The sequence below is a fragment of the Misgurnus anguillicaudatus genome, chromosome 21 (genome assembly GCF_027580225.2).
Source record: "Misgurnus anguillicaudatus chromosome 21, ASM2758022v2, whole genome shotgun sequence".
NCBI classification, from domain to species: domain Eukaryota; kingdom Metazoa; phylum Chordata; class Actinopteri; order Cypriniformes; family Cobitidae; genus Misgurnus; species Misgurnus anguillicaudatus.
The window spans coordinates 42,320,564-42,337,926 of record NC_073357.2 but is presented as its reverse complement, the minus strand read 5'-3'; positions in this window follow the sequence as shown (position 1 = coordinate 42,337,926).

Below are 17,363 nucleotides of genomic sequence, written 5' to 3'. Positions count from 1 at the left end.
TTCTTCTTGTCACCAGGATATGTTTCCTTATGCCTCCTACGGGCACATCAGCAGTGTTTAACCCTGTCGCTGTCTGGTGGACATTCTTAGGGCAGTCACCCACAACACTGCACGAGGTAGTGGATGCCTTGTGAAGTGTGCGCTTTAAAAATAGCAGGGTTCTTGTCGTCTCTCATTTGCCCCGGGTGAGCAGCCAAGCGCGTGGAGGCCCTCGGAGAAAGCTAATGTACAGGATGTTTGAGCTGTTCGGACTCATCTAAACAAGACATTAATGTTCACTTAATGTGATCCTAAATCCACCCTAGGGCACAGTGGAGAACAAAATCACCCTCCCTCCGCCTTAGTTTTCTTCCTCTTCTATTTTTACTCTTTACGCCATTTCAGCATCTATGGCTATATTCATGGAAAGAACCGGTTAGTCCATAAAAGTTGATCTACACAAGTTAATCCATACACAGTTTGGAAGTGGGGCAATTTGGTATCTCCAATTTACCTAACTTGCATGTTTTTAGCCTCTGGGAAGAAACCTGAGAACCCGGAGTAACTTACACAGGAAGAAAATGCAAAATCCACAAGGCCACCTGACTTATTGATGGGGCTTGAACCAGGGACCTTGTTGCTGTGAGGCAACAGTGCTACCCACTGAGCAACTGTGCCGCCCCACCTCAGTTTTAAAAAAACGTACATTTTAAATGTAATGAATTATTAAAAAACAATGCTGTAATAAGTGAAGAGTTTGGTTTCAAAACACAACAAACGCCATTTAAAAAAAATAGTTAAGAATTACTGTATCAGGTCAGTATTAAAAGGTAAATTCTTAATTTTACACAAAATCCGATATCCATTGTGTTAATCTGTCATCTTTTTTCCCTTTTTTACCCAAAACGTAATAAATGCCAGTTCTCTTTCTCTGCAGAATGCAATAAATCCGCTCAACAAATCACAGCGCACCATTCCATGGACTGTAAATAATAAATTGTTATTAATCATTATTTCTTCATTTCTTTGGGTTTATTATAAGCAGCCAGTTATATAAAACACATAGGCTACTTTAGTGGGATTTGTATGGGCTCTATCTTACACCTGGCGCAATGCAGCGCAATGCGTGACGCAAGTGTCTTTTGCTATTTTCCCCCCTGCGCAATTATTATTTTCATGTTTAGCGCCGCGTTGTTTAAATAGCAAATGCATTTGCGCCCCCTTTTGCGCCCATGGGCGTTCTGGTCTGTAAATGAGGTGTGTTCAGGCGCATTGTTGGCGCGTTGCTATTTTGAGGCAACTAAAATAGAATACGCAATATGTTTTTTGTTATTTAAAGAGCGCATTAGTAATATGCGCCTAAACGGGACGACAATGCGGGTTTGCTTAACCAGCCTGGTCTCACTGTTAATACGTAGTATTTACACGTAAATTAAAAAAAAAAAAAACATATTTTTTGTATGTTTAAATAGATGCTAAAACGTACAATGTGGACGTATTTACAACATTTAAACGTAGCATTATTACGTTTTGACAGCTAATAAACGTAAAACATTAACGTATCTTTCATTCCATAAAGATTTCTGTATAATTTCTTTTTAACCATTTTAGCGATATGTTACCACCTTAACCCTACCCCAAACCTTACCCTAAACCCAAACTCTTTTTATACAAAATGTTTAAATACGTAATGTATTCTTTTAAAAGTATGCAACGTAACGGACAGATATGTTTAGGAACATATTGGTAACAATAGCATTCAAAGATAATTTAAGGTGCTATAGTCCTACGCAAAACAGTTTATTAAAATCATTTAACGTTACTGTTCAAAAAATCATAACAGACAGACAAGTGTAATCACAATAACGTATTTATTGCGAATATTAAAATCAATACCAAAAGTAGTTAAAATGACGATGTGCTGCAGCCAAGGTCCTCTCTGGAGTATATGAAGTAAAGTAAATAGAAGTATTAAAGTTATTAATCCAAGAGTTTGATCAGCGTTGATCCGGCTTCCCTCTGTCACGGCGCACTTTTTTAATTTCAAACGTACACCAACGGAAATGGAAATGATGCAAATATGTCACGTAACACTCAAAGAGCCAATGAGCTTTTGATATCACTGCCGTAAAGCAATGTGTCGTAAAGCTTCTTGAGGCGGGATATTTGAATTCACATTAACGAACACGCGATCTGACTACGGTTGCTGATGAGAACTCGGATCAAAATCGCTGGATAAAGGGCTGAATTTGGATCTGTTCCTCGCAATCGTATGTAACAGAAAATAGTGGTTTTCATCTCGTCACTTTCTTGGTATAGAAAACACGTTTTTACCCAAATTAGTCAAAATGGATTTATTGCGTTTTGGAACCAAACTCTTCAAGTGAATTATTTTTATGCCACATTTTAGATGAAGCAATAAAAGTGCATAAGTCTGTAATTTCTAGAACTGGGAACGTCCTCCTCTTTCAGAATCACCGTGTTACAGTAAAACCATTGAAAATGAGTGTTAATAATGAAAGACAGAGAAGCATGTTGAAAGAAAAGTGCCTGAGAAATATTCATAGAACACATTGTGTTGTTTGAATGGGGTTTAGCTAAATTATGCAGCAAAAGGAACACAATGGCTTCAAGAATACACATTCAAGTTTACAATGTTGTTTCTTTTTAGGTTTAACTGTCTATGTTTAGCATTATAGTATTATTATTTGAATAAACGCTTATGCATTTACAGTTCCATTACAGAACCATTAAATCTTCAAAAATTTAACAGATATATTAAAGCAGATAAGCAAAGGAATTTTAACTAGTTTTTGATAAAAAGAGCATTTTTTTCCAGGAAGCATATTAAAGGATTAGTCCATTTTCTTAAAATAAAAATCCAGATAATTTACTCACCACCATGTCATCCAAAATGTTGATGTCTTTCTTTGTTCAGTCGAGAAGAAATTATGTTTTTTGAAGAAAACATTGCAGAATTTTTCTAATTTTAATGGACTTTAATAGAACCCAACATTTAATACTTAACTCAACACTTAACGTTTTTTTCAACGGAGTTTCAAAGGACTATAAACGATCCCAAACGAGGCATAAGGGTCTTATCTAGCGAAACGATTTTCATTTTTGACAAGAAAAATAAAAAATATATACTTTTGAACCACAGCTTTTCGTCAAGGTCCAGTCCAGCGCGATCTAACGTAAATGCGTAATGACGTAGGGAGGTCACGTGTTACATATCTAAAACGCACATTTGCGGACCATTTTAAACAATAAACTGCCACAAAGACATTAATTAGTATCAGTTGACATACAACAACGTAGGAACGGTCCTCTTTCTCAACACATGTAAACACTGGGGCGGAGATTCGCTTTCGTCCACTGTGACCTCTTGACGTGATGACGTATTGCGGTGACGTAGTGGGGTCAGCTGGCGCATCACGACCGGATCTACACGACGAGAAGTTGTGCTTTGGAGGTGTATATTTGTTGTTTTTCTTGTCAAAAAGGACAATCGTTTTGCTAGATAAGACCCTTATGCCTCGTTTGGAATTGTTTATAGTCCTTTGAAACTCCGTTGAAAAAAACTGTTAAGTGTTGAATTAAGTATTAAATGTTGGGTTCTATTAAAGTCCATTAAAATGAGAAAAATTCTGCAATGTTTTCTTCAAAAAACATAATTTCTTCTCGACTGAACAAAGAAAGACATCAATATTTTGGATGACATGGTGGTGAGTAAATTATCTGGATTTTTCTTTTAAGAAAATGGAATATTCCTTTAACACTCAAAATTTTATCACTACATTCAATCAGACAACTAAACTAACAGAGCCAGTGCTGGCGATGTGAGAGAAGCTCCAAACAGCCAGTAAGAATGTTTGATGTTAAGATGTGTAAAGATACGACCTGGAGCAGAAAGCCGCAAAATAAAAACGCAGTGCAGTTGCAAGAAAAGCAGACCCGGCGATACTTTCATGTCGCTTTCCTCACACTCACGTTGAATTCATTAATTCCCAGAACATATTCCCTGTAGGTTTAAGGACTTGAGAGAGTTAACATTGCCAGAGAGTTTCATCATGGGCGTACATGCCCTTCATACCTTTCAATAACAAACGGGGAAGCATATTCAAGGGTGGGTAATCACAGTAGAGGGATTGCCTCATAGTAGGAGAAGGAAAAATGTGATTTAGCAAATATTATTTCAAAAACAACATGTCATTTCACAAAATATTAATCATAATCAAAATGGAAAAATGGAAGTTTCAGACCCTAACAACAGTTCTGTACATGCAGTTAGTAGGGTTGGACGACATGCCATTATAATTAGTCACACAGAATGAATCACGTTACTTTTTTTATCTGTGATGTCATAACCCCCCGTACGGTACGGTACTGTATATAAAGTATCACACCCTCTGTGATTAGTAATGCTAGCTTCAAAGCTTCTGTTCTCCCCTCCTACACCTTTCTAGAATGGAGAGGTCTGGTAATCTCATCACTTCAATCCTAATCAAGCCGCTCCAGCCCTGCAGTAATTTCCGTAAAGCCAGCCCCGGCTTCCTCCCAGACCCAAACTAATCTTTGGCTCATGTCCTGTGTGTAAACCTTCAAAAACATAACTGCGGAGGCTTGGACCAGCACCTCTGCACTTTTAAACACTGCACAGATTTGTACTTCGCTGACTGATTACATGCACATGCTACTAAAGGGCAGAAAAGCCAAAACTGAAAGCATATCTCATGATTTGTCCAATACCACCATTTATATCCTATAAAGTGCACTATTTTGGGCATCCACTATTTTGTAGTGGAGTCAGAAATCTGAGCGAACAAGTTCTTTCCCTATATTCGTTCACTCTTTTTTCATCCACAATGCACTCTGATTATATTCAATGAACACTTGCTTATTTTCATGATAAAACACAAGACGAACCCGACTGGAATCAGGTGAAGGATACTGACAGTAAACAACACAAATTTATGTTTATACACTAATCTTGGTTCTTGTTGACTTTTGTTATTTTCCGTTTTAAAATAACTAAGGGCGTGTGCACAGCAAAGCTTTCAAACACGGCTGAAAACGGCAGGTGGACGTCGACTGCCAGCTTTCTTCAGCTGAGCGCTTTGGTGGCTATGATACTTATGCCTTGTTTATCATTCTTGAATGATGCACTGGTTGGTTGTTGTGATATTTGTCCCGCCCCTCCTCCACTGTTGGACAGCCATGTGAGAACTGATTGAGAAGCTGAGCTTTTCACCCAAAGTTGAATATTTTTCAAAAAAAACGCTAGCTACTGGCTTTTTTGAAAAACGGCGTGCTTCCATTGGAAACAATTGAAAACATATGCCGGCCACGGGCTTAAAAGCTTTGGTGTGCATGCCCCCTAAATACAATAGACATTGACTTTAATTTTAAAAAGAACAGGAAGTCACGATCAACTTTATTTCCATATTGTGACGTAATTCCAAGTAAAACGGAATATCACACAAGGAAAATTGCGGGCTTGTGTTTTCCACTGTGAATTAAAGGCGGAGTCCACAATGTTTGAAAGCCAGTGTTGATATTTGAAATCACCTAAACAAACACGCCCCTACCCCAATAGAATATGGACCTTCTTTTGATAGACCCACCCCACACACGCAACCCAGGCAACGATGTCAGTTAGAAGACACGCCCCTTACTGCTGATTGGCAGTGTGTTTTGGTAGTCGGCTCGACTCCCTTTTCCAAAGCGTTTTTCAGAAATTGTTTACTCTGCCTTTAACTGGATCTAGAAAAGTAGGCATTTAATTCATATGGAACTCACTAAAGTCTGACAGTTGAAGGGGTGGGGTTACCGGATGCTCCGCCCAAGCCATCTAGCTGACATCATCAAAGAAGGATTACCACAAAAGTGTGGAAGTACATTTTAGATTTTTATTACAATTTATGAGGGGACATGAATAAAAAATGGAAAAATTGTTGATAATGAACACTGGAATATTCCACTTAAAATATGAATTGATTTTATGGGGACTTTAAATATATATATTTTAATTAACTCTTTCCCCACCATAATCAAGAGAAAACGCTTCCCCGCCAATGATGAGTATTTCCGTCTTTCCGCAATGCCGCTATTTTCCACTAGGTTTTAAAACCGGAAGTATTGCCCTATGGCAAGCTGCTGCATGTCCCTGTATGTTTTAAAGATCACTCTGAATGGGATCTCTATGAAAAGTCCGTCACAAAAATGGAATTATCTTTTTGCTCAAAATGTGGTGTTTTTGCAGAAACCTACCCACATTCAAAAGCTGATAACAAAAGAACTACTGAAGGTAGGATGAAACGTTTTTTTTTGTTGTTGTTTGAAAGCAGCGGGTCTGTTCTTTCATTTGGTATATTGTATGTTTATATATTTGAAGAAGAAAATGTCTGGAAGGCATTAAACTTTTGTGAAAATCTTGAAAAACGCTGGCGCTGGCTGGCAACTTTTTTAAAAAAACGCTGGCGGTGAAAGAGTTAAATATAATAAATAAACATAATAGTAAATAAACATGGCGAGCAGTGGCTTTTGTTTTCTTTCTTTATTAACTAATACAACATGACAGATTAGACAAAAAGTATCAAACGGTAAGTAAACTTTGTTACATTGCATAACACATCGTATTTACGTAAGTGTGAGAAATCACTTATTTTCATTCAGTTCTTCACAATAGAGTGGACTCAAATGTCATTTGCTATATATGGAATAATGGAGTGAATGGTTTAAGACACAGCATTAGTCATCTTGGTGTCATGACAGGGAACTGGGGTCAATAAGGAAACATTCTGATTATGATACATTTTTATTTTATTTCATAACATTTATTCATGAAGGAGCTAACTTTCATGAGGTAATTTGTGAAATCTCACGAGCATAATCATCTGTGTGTATGCGGGAACAACATTTCTTAACGGGCCAGCTGTTTGGGATCCATGGGATTTCCATTGTGTCAACAGGAAGCTCAAGGTTAGAGGTTTAAATGGGGATGTTGCTACTGTTTAAATTGGAGGAAGTGAATTGACCTAAGAATGAATGAGCATTCCTTAGCCAGAAAAAATGTTACTCTAGTCTACTGGAGACTTGTCTAGGCTTTTCTCACCGAGAATTGCTTAGGGTCAGCAAATTTCACTTTGATCAGTATTCTTTTACAGAAGCAATGTAACAGAAATAGCTGAATAAAAGTTTCGTGCTTTTGTCTTTATGACAGTTCAATTAGTTTCTGTTTCATTGCAGTTCACTGCACAAAAATAATTATCCATTTCTATAGCCTTTTATTTCCAGCTAGCTAATATCAAAGAGGTGAGATGATCGAATAAAGAAGAGAAAGCTTCATTTATTTATTTATCTATCTGATCCCCTACACACCCTGTTTATCTGCTTATGCTTTCACTAGTGGCTTTGGTATAACATTTAGTCTTAAGAAGCAATTTAGTGGCCCGGTCAGCCAAACACTGTGTTCTGGAACTTTCATCTGAGTGATGGGGAATAGGGGGTCATATTGACCACCCAAGCCACCCACCACACCCATCCACCGCAAGTCCTGCTAGCACAAATCCACATTGCACCATTTCATTCTCTCCACAGCAACCAACCATACACTGTTAGAAACGATAAAGATGCTTATAATACACAACATACTCTTGTGTGCTCTCTGATCCATAACTTCAAGTTGCAGAGAATGTTGCAATGAGGAATTTAATATAGACAGCTGAACATCAGTCGAAGCCTAAAATAGCAAACCTAAGAGACTGCTGTCTTCTCCTCCCTTCTCCATCTATTTGATTCTGTTTCACCTTGTTCAGCAAAAAGCCTTTGTTTCACAGAATCAATTGCATTTTCTGATTCTCAAAAAAGTGAATGACCCCGCAGAAAATAGGAGCTCAGAGTATACGCTTCACATGGCAATATTTCCAGAATGTTCTCACAAGTCTCTGCTTACTACTGACACATTTTGAGGAAGCTCTTGCTTGAGGGGCCCATTTACCGTTACCAAGAACTGAGTCAGTGCAAATCGGTGACTGTGATATTGCTCTAAAAAGTCCATGTAACCCTTGAGACGGCTGCTGGGAGCAGGTTGCTACTGAGGAAGAATAATTGTGGAGATTCTTACTTTATAAAAGATGGACATTATCAGCTCAGATATCTATTAGAGGGGATTTTCTAAGCCTGGTATTACTGGGAGGGATGATTTATTTAATGTTATCAAGAAAATTCCCACACCTTCTTAGCGATTTGCATTCGCTATATAATATTATTATAGAGAATTACATTTTCTCACGATTTCTGTCATAAGCTGGTCCAAGGATGTGCACTTTTGGAGTCGTTTTAATTATGCAAGCAATGCTACTAATACATTTGGCTATTTTATCTAAAGTATAATTTTTATCTAAAGTTATTAGTCACATACAAATATATATAAAAGAAGAGAAGTGGGACAAAATACTATTTTGAATTAAACCCAGAATAAAACGTAGTTTAGATGTAAGTCATGCTATGGGCTTTGTTAAACAGTTTTTATTGAAGCATGAACAGTTCATTCCTACATTTTATTCAATTCAATTTATTAATAAAGTGCTTTTCACAATTGTTTAATTTACAGCTTTACATTTATATTCATAATTTTATGGACTATCACCTCTTTCAATAATTCAATTTTACACTGATCACCCTTTGCAAAAGTTTACATACACCTGTTTTAATGCATTTGTGTTATATTTATATAACATCAGTGAATGTTTGCACCTTTTGTAATAGTTGTTGTAATACATTTGTAATTTTTGTAATACATTTTCATCGGATGTACATTTGTCAAGGTTTGGGACGGAGAACAAGAGAACCCAAGCGCAGACGATATCCGAGAGTGAACATAGAACATTTATTACACTGAAACATGAAAACAAAAGCCCATGTGGGGGCAAAACTACATACAACATGATATAACAAACACCGACTTAACATGATAAACTTGACTCTAATGAAAACATTAAACTGAATGAACACTAAGACTGCATGACATGACACGTATAAACACAATGAACCAGCACAAGACAAGAGACAAGAGGAGATTAAATAGGGGAACTAAACAAGGGCAATACAGGTGAGAGGGATAACCAATAATGAATAATTAACAAGAGGTGTGTTCGACTTCGGCTGCGGCTGGATGTAACCGATCGGCGAGATTAGCCGCGTGCAGGTGGGGAGGAGCTGAAAACGGAGACGTGAAGTCGGACGCGCTGTGCTTCCCGTAGTTTGCAGCATTTACATCAAGCATGGCTGATCACGTGTCGTTTGCTTGCTTAATCGCATTAAACATGATTTGTAAGATGTAAACAACATAAAAAGTGAATTATACTGTTTTGAATGTCCGTGTATGAGCATAAGTGGAACTGAAGAGGCTTACAGCATCTGTTTTTACAAGAATAAAGTTCAACATAAGCAGATATTATTTAAATACCAATGTAGTGGGGTTTATGTTTTTATCCATTTTATTTTGATGAAGATGACACAATATAACATCGCGACTACATGAAAATAGCTTTAACTGTTATAAAAATAAAGATTTGGGAGCATTTGTGGAAAATAAACACGAAACACACGTGATTGTTGTCATGCGGTGAATCCGACCAATCGTGAAACAGCTGGGTCGTCATTACAGCCCGTGCGGCTCCTCTTCGCGAACTGCGCTGGCTAACTCAGGCGGCTGATCTCGAACCGCTCTAGCGGTACTTAAAAACCATATGACACAGTCACGTGCCTGCAGCGCCAGCTTAAGTCGGACAAAAATACTAACCGGAATGCACTGCTTCAAGTCAGCCGCCGATCGGTCTGCGCAGCGCCGCATGAAGTCGAACACACCTAAGGAGAACAAGGGGGCGGGGACTTGGAACGAGACACCAGAGGCACATGACCCAATATACAAGGCCATGAGCCTCCACATAAAACAAGAGACTTTCAGAACCCTGCCATCACGATAAAACAAATATAAAACAAGACTCTTATGGCAGAGTCCTGACACATGTATTGCCACAGTTACACGCATGGCCCGAAGTTAACTTTTGGTCTGTGTTTATTGGTCCATATTTGTTGAAAATAAAAATGTTTCCCAAAGACGAGGGGAGGGGGTTGTTGCGGGGTCATCCAATAATAGTTTAATTTATTTATTTTATTTTTTCTGGACTCAATGCTAAATGTCTGACTGTTGAAACAAACCAAAAGAAAACCAAGAAAATCGCATTCATGACGATTTATGGTGATTATTTTTTCGTTACACCATTGCCTACAATGATGCTGATGTGTTTCAAGATGGCGGCTCTATTTGACGCATTCGGTCCAATGAACTGCAGAAGCCAAGGCGACATCTAGTGTACATATCTATGTGTTCCATTTACGTGTTCTCGAAATTCTAAAGAGGAGCCTCGCCTAGCCTCTGAAGGAAGTGACTTGGAAAGGCCAATCCTGCCAAGGAAGTATCCTTGACATTGAGAAACAGCCTGAGCCTCGCCCTCGACCAATCTGACTCCTTCACGGGACTGACTGTCACTGCCTGCACTTTCAACCTTCAACTTTCGTTCTCTTAATCTACTCTATGAAACAAAAAGGGGACAAAAGGGTCCTATTGTTTTTGTGCATATGGATGAATTAGATAAATTAATAGAAACAATACAGCTTTGGTTGAGGAGGCTCGATGTCAGCATATTTCGCTGAGGTTTTAACTGCTGCCAGCACTCCCATGCCTTATCAGTGCATATCTTAATGCGCGCTAGATGTTAATATATATATAATAAAAAACAAGATGCTGCAGCCATTTTGTTTAATCAAACAAAAATTCGGGACAGGAGCTTAGATTTCGGGACTGTCCCAAATTTTTCGTAACGTCTGGTCACCCTAATTACAACACATACTGTAAAACACTCAATGATTTTCCACGTAACTTGCACATTATTAAAAATCAAGGATATGTAGACTGGGACAAACATTTTAACCACACTGTGATGCTAGAAGAGAACCACTACTACAAACATAGAACATATTGGAACATAATTTGTTTTTGGCCCTGATTTTTATTGTGGTGCTTGCAAGTGACAAAGAAAGAATAAAAAGAGTAGCACTCTACAGTCCAATTTACCCACTCACCATGAAGTAACAACTATGCAAAACACAAACTCATGAATTATGTATGCCACATGCAGGAATAAAATTAAAAGCCTGTGGCCTCAATTTCTAGAAGATAAAGCTACAAGTATCACTATGGAAATGTGTCAGTGATCAAACACAGAATCCTATCACATATACAACAGCAAGAAACACATTTCTAATATTTAAACCAACACAATCTATCAGATGTTTCATTTCTCCAGGTGTGACTTTACACACGGTTGAGTTCCTAAATCTTATTAATGATGGAAATCCCCACTATTGAAGGTAAAGGGATTCTGGAGAATGGAAATCAAAACAAATCAGAAAAAAAAACAAGTACATGAACATGACTATGTAAAGTGCGAGATTATCAAGGTTAAAAATCTAATCCCTTTATCTTTTCATCTCTTGATTGCTTCACCACTTTCCTCACTTGACAGAGTACGCACCTTGCGACCCGCTTTTAGTCCAGATTAAGAGATGCCCCTAATCTCATTCAGAGGATCTGATTAAACCGCTGTTTCCAGAAATCCTGTCACGCCTTATTTTGTTGTAATGCTTTCTTTTCATATAGTATCACTAACACAAAAATAATCCCTCTTGTTTGCCATTATTTTCTTTCTATGTAACATTGTGATAGTAGGAAAAACTCTCCCATTTTGCTTTGCTGTTTAAACTACTGTAGGATTTTACCAGTTAAGATTGATTGATTTTTGCACACAAGTGTTATTGAAGGATGAATTAAATTAAATATCCTTAAAATATTGCTAAGCATTTCATGGTGAAAATTGGGGATTTCCTGTAGGTGTTACAGACTTGCAGGTGATATTATAGACAAAACATAAGTGATGAAACCAATTAACTTGTTCATTTGACAATGATATATTTGAGCACTATATAATGTAATCTAAGCGCCATTTCAATGTAAGATGGAAAGGCATGTACCCAAGTTTTGGTAAAACATTCTCTGCAAGCATTCACTCTAAAAATTGCTGGGTTATTTTTGACCCATAATGGGTAAATATTGGACAGAACACATGCTGGGTTAAAAATGACCCAAAACAACCCAGCATTGGGTCAATTTTAACCGGGCGGTGTGTTCTGTCCAATATTTACCCATTATGGGTCAAAAATCACCCAGCCATTTTTAGTGTGTGAAAAAATAGGTCATTGAAATTTTGCTCCCTTTGTGATGTCAGAAGGGGATAATACCGCCCCTTAATCTGCACTATCCAACAACGGCACTGCCATTTAGTGCATTTAAAAGGACACTTTTGCTCACACCTACATACTAGTGGCAATTTTAACATGATATAATAAATTATCTGTATTTTGAGCTAGAACTTCACATACGTACTCTGAGAACACCAAAGATTTATTTGATTATCTTAAAAATGTCTTGTGAAATGTCCCATTTAATGCTTCGTTGTCATACAGATATAAGCATTTTAGAAAGGCAGTTACAAACAATTAATGCACTGATGTCCATACCTTTATGGGGCAGTTTCCCGGACAGGGATTAGCTTATCCAAGACTAGGCCTTAGTTTAATTAGGAAATATAACTAGTTTAAACAAACATTACCTGTGTGCATTTTAAGGCAAAACAAAGGGCCCTGATGTATTTTATGATATGTCAGTGCAAGTATAGGGAAACCACCCCTATATGTAAAAGTCATAGGTTGCCTTCACGTTTTTATACAGGTTTATACAGTAGCATTCAGGGCGGATCTATTGTCACGGAGTGACTTTGGGCGGAACCAAAAATGAGAGAAGAGGTTCCGCCCGGACGGAAGTCGACAAACACCGGCACTTCCGGGTATCCCCGGGGGAAGCCCCAAATCACTGAAACCTTCAACAGGTGTGGGAAATGACGCAGCGATCGCTGATTGGATGAATCAGAGGGTGAGGAGGAGTATATAAAGAGTGTGGAGATGCAGGAAGAGGAACACGATTTGGGGGAAAAATTGCGACGAGTGAGCGGTGAGTCGAAACCCGAAAGTGGGGTGAAGGCAGGTCGAAGCTCTTGTGAAAATGTGTAAAGCACGAAGAAAGAGGACGACAACGAGTGGCACAGAGGTGAGAGAAATTATATGTGGAAAAAATAATACTTGCCGGTTGGGTGTGTGTCACACCGAAGGATTACCTGGATTACACGCTTGGGTAAAGCTCCCGCTGTAGCTCTCCATGTGGTGAGGACCTGCGAAAGAAGGAAAGACAAAGGGAGAGAGTATTATTACGGGCACAGTGAGTACCGAAGTCTTTACATCATTGATGTTGGATGCAAGTAAGATTGTGGAATAACCATCTATTGTTTACACGGCCCTGCCGTTCATACTGAGGTGGGCGGGCGAGCCGAAGTCGAATTAGCCGGCGTGATTTTCGGGACTACTACGACCCAGGAAGGACATCGTTGGGGCAGTGTATCGAAGTCTCCAGCCGGGGCGAGTCTCGACTGGGCGAACAGTGTGGACCTTCTTCAATTCACCGAAGTGTGTGTTGTGCCGTGGGTGAGTCTGTCTGTGACGTGTGTGCACCTGAAGCTTTGCAGTGTCGTGCCGTGTCTCTTGTTGTCTGCACTTACCCCCAGGTACAGAAGGCCATGTGGAGGCGAACGTGAGCTACCGCAACGGTGGTCCCCCAACCTCTATCACTGCCCGCTATAATTCCAGCTCAACGAACGTGGATTGTGTCGTCAAGTGAGGTACTGTGCCCAGCGTTACAGATAATCACATACTGTCGAAAGGGACATCGTGTGTGTATATGAAGAACTAATTGCTGTGTGTGTATACCCCATGGTGGCTGTGTGATCTGAGCTGTCCACCCCCACGGTCTAGATCTTCACCAGCCTCTAAGAGGAAGGGAAGAGGACGTGTCCTCTACAGGGACGGACGCGGGTCGGCTACTTCACCCCTAAGCCTAACCATCGAGGAACCACCAGCCCTATTGGACCTCTCTAGCCACTGTCGTGACGCCGGTAACAAACTCCTCTCTTCCACCTGTGCCACCGAGTCTAGAGGTGATGTATGATTTCGAGTCTTTATCGTAGTCCAAGATACTAACCTGTAAACCGAATAAAGAGCCTGTGATCGCCAGTGATACTTACCACACCCCTAGCTAAAGCTATACTCACCTCGAAGAACCTGTAAATCGAATAAAGAGCCTGTGATCGCCAGTGATACTTACCACACCCCTAGCTAAAGCTATACTCACCTCGAAGAACCTGTAAATCGAATAAAGAGCCTGTGATTGCCAGTGATACTTACCACACCCCTAGCTAAAGCTATGCTCACCTCAAAGAACCTGTAAACCGAACAAAGAGTCTGTAATTGTCGGTGATACTTACTGCACCCCTAGCTAAAGCTATACTCACTTCGAAGAACCTGTATATCGAATAAAGAGCCTGTTATCGCCAGTGACATTTACCACACCCCTAGCTAAAGCTATACTCACTTCGAAGAACCTGTATATCGAATAAAGAGCCTGTGATTGCCATTGACACTTACCACACCCCTAGCTAAAGCTATGCTCACCTCGAAGAACCTGTATACCGAATTCAGAGTCTGTGATCATTGGAGATACTATTCGCAGTCCTAGCTAACGCTATACTCACCTTGAGAAACGGGTGCGAGGAATTGAGATCTTGTGATTGTTCTAAATACTTACCTGTGTACCCAGTTAGGATCACACTCGCCTTGAGAAACCTGTAAGAGGAACAGAGAGCATGCGCTTAACAGGGACCCATACCTGTAGTTCAACGGAAGAGCCATACTTACCCCCATCTTGTGTCCCAGCTATACTCACCCCGAGGCCTAGAGCGGCCATTGGAGTCAAGGGTCCGTTGGGAGTCTGCGTGGAGTGGATTGAGTGAACGTGCTCTGCGAGACTCAGGTAGTTACTTCCTGTCCCCCCCCCCCCTCATTATACTCATCGTGTGTTTCTGATTTCTGCCACGGGAGCAATTTACACCACAGAAAGTGGACAGGGACGAAGGAGCTCCGTCCTGTCCTTTCCCTGGGAGCACTTACTTGGCTGGCTTCCCTTCCCCCATTCTCTGGACCCCCGTCGTCTCCCGGAGGAGAAAGAGAGAGAGAGAAAGTTATTTTAAATCCCCCTTCCCCACTCCCAACTTATTTTAACTAATTTAATAAAGATTGTTACTATTTTACTTATCTTATTCGTGTGTCTGGTCATTGGGGTGCTTTGGGGACCTCCTCGAGGTGGAACCTAGAGAGGGGCGTGACTCACAAAGTCTGTGGTCCGCCTCGGCCTATGACATCTATTGTATGCCAGTAATCACAGGTCATACATTCCTTAAACATGAGACTACGGTTTTGTTCACCACAGGCAGGAGATCAACAGATAACTAAAATCTAAAAGGGTTCTTCACAGGTATGCCATAAAAGAATAATTTTTGTTTCTCCAGAGAACCTTTTAAGGTTCTTAAAACAGTAATTCCTGTCTTACCATCTTACAGCCTGTTCCACTACATTTCACTACAAAGAATCATTTGTACAACAGAAAAGTTCTGTGGACATTTAAAGTTATTTACAAAACCATTTAACCTGACAAAGACCATTTTAGATCCTTTATTTTTAAGAGTGCAATCATAAGAAATCACATCCGAATGCATTTGTAATATTCCAAAGAGCCTTTATAGCTCTGCATCACCATCTTGTGGACAAGCACAGTGGTGCAGAATGTATCAGTACAATACTGTATTGTCATATGGCTGTAGAGTTGTAATTTCCTTGTAATAATCAAATACCTCTAGTGACTATGTGTCTCTGTCAGATTCATTTCCATGGCCCGCACTGGATCATCTCCAAAATGGCACTGGCTGCTGTATTTGAAGAGACAGAGCACAATTCTGTGTAACTATCACTCATGTGTATGCTTGCGGTGGAGTGGTTCGTTCCAAACTTGGATAACATTAAGAGACGTATCTGCCTAAGATCTGGCATATCACACAGACATATGCAGTTACACAGATTTGCATGCCAGCTTTTAAACGAGCTCACAGAGCAATATATTAAGTTAATATGAGATATAAACTGACACATTGTACACTGAACTACATTTTAATGTTCTAAATTGTTGTTAAGATTTATTTCTGTTTTGTATCTTTTGCAAGTTATATTATATTATAACAATATTATATACCTTGAACGTTAAATGCGCTTAAGGGAAAAAATACAAGCCTTACCACAGAGCTATACAGGAGGACATTAAGCAGCAGAATTGGTACCTTATCTGTACCTAAATGGTACATATTAGGATCTTTTTTAAAGGTACCATCCCGGTGACAACATTTGTACCTTTTTTCTGAGTGGATAAGTAACTTTAAATGGAATCCATGCAAAATTAATACCAAATTCACTTTTTAATAACTAAGATAATACACTTATTTCTTTATGTGATTTGTGCTAATAGATAAAGTAAACAGCATGTACAGGACAGTACAGTATGCAAAAACGTTTAGGTTAAGTTACAGTAGGTCACTCATCTATACAAAACTCTTATTACAGAACTATGAATGTTTAATTATCCAGATATCTTGTTTGTCATTTTTGAGAATTATCCGGGTAATGACATACAAAGTCATTAAAAAGCATTTGCTAAAGAACTAATGACTCTGTGATGTCTTCCAGACAGCAGATGTTGAAGTAGTTTGAGAAATGTCACTTATAAGTGAAGTCATGCCTTTTTAAATTAAAAATGAAAATTAACCATGGTTTTACTACAGTTAACACAAAAAACTCTCTCTCTCTCTCTCTCTCTCTCTCTCTCTCTCTCTCTCTCTCTCTGTCTGTGTATTTTTTTGTGTTTGTACACGGTGTTGTTTTGATGTCTGCAGTTATCTGTCAGAGACAAGCGTTGAAACGTGTTCACTTGAGCTCAAGTGAAGCTGACTCGTGTCTGTACATACATGTCACCTTTTTGCCACACCATAAAAACTCTGGGCCCTTTCTGCTGCCAACTCCACTGATGTGCTCGCAGAAACATCCTGTCAACTTCAGTCATGCTGTTGAGTGAGACTCTAAACCTGAGCCTATGAGGAACCTATGGTAAAACATATTCAGGGCTCCAGACTGCCACCAAAAATTTGAGAGTGTGCCACTGAATTTTACATCCAGTCGCACATGTGCGACCAGTAAATTTGACCTTTTTTTGTGATGTGACACTGAATTTGAAAACAGCACATTGTACTTTCTGCATATATCATTAAAGT